We start from the raw sequence: 831 nt of genomic DNA on the forward strand, positions 1-831 counted from the left end.
TGGAGCCATCACCAAGATTATATCCTTGGGTCACCAGCAGCCAGAGCCATCACCAAGATTATATCCTTGGGTCACCAGCAGCCGGAGCCATCACCAAGATTATATCCTTGGGTCACCAGCAGCCAGAGCCATCACCAAGAATATATCCTTGGGTCACCAGCAGCTTCTCTCTCTATAATACTCCCACATTTATTCCTTGCTAAACTCTTGGTAAACTTTTGGTAAACTCATCGATGTTAAGAAAATAATTATATAATTGTTCTCATTTTCTCAAACAAGTGAAGTTCAACAAACTTCAAAACAGCCGCCCCCGGGTGGGCTCGAACCACCAACCTTTCGGTTAACAGCCGAACGCGCTAACCAATTGTGCCACGGAGGCTTGGGTTAAACCGGCGTTTGTGTGTTTGTTAACTCTGTTTGTACTCACCTAGTTGTGCGTGCGGGGGTTGAGCTCTGGCTCTTTGGTCTTGGTTCTCAACTATCAATCAACTGGTGTACAGATTCCTGAGCCAACTGGGCTCTATCATATCTACACTTGAAACTGTGTATAGAGTCAGCCTCCACCACATCACTGCCTAATGTATTCCACCTGTTAACTACTCTGACACTGAAAAAGTTTGTTCTAGTTTGTGTGTGTTTACGCGTTCCACATTTAGTTTGTCGTGTCCTCCTTGTTAGTCACAGTTTGTCTGGCAGAAAAGTCTCCCCTTATTTCTCTATTATATCTACCCAACCAGTTGTGTTGGACGGTAGAGCGACGGTCTCGCTTTATTCAGGTCTGCGTTCAATCCCCCGACCGTCCAAGTGTTTGGGCACCATTCCTCTCCCCCA

General features: G+C 46.1%; 1 non-coding gene across 1 annotated transcript; it reads right to left on the reverse strand.

Moving 5' to 3' along the window:
* Positions 1-305: 305 nt before the first annotated feature.
* On the reverse strand, positions 306-379 carry TRNAN-GUU (transfer RNA asparagine (anticodon GUU)). Its single transcript has one exon. It is a non-coding gene; the product is annotated as a tRNA-Asn (tRNA).
* Positions 380-831: the final 452 nt, after the last annotated feature.

The sequence above is a fragment of the Procambarus clarkii genome, chromosome 24 (assembly GCF_040958095.1).
Source record: "Procambarus clarkii isolate CNS0578487 chromosome 24, FALCON_Pclarkii_2.0, whole genome shotgun sequence".
NCBI classification, from domain to species: Eukaryota; Metazoa; Arthropoda; class Malacostraca; order Decapoda; family Cambaridae; genus Procambarus; species Procambarus clarkii.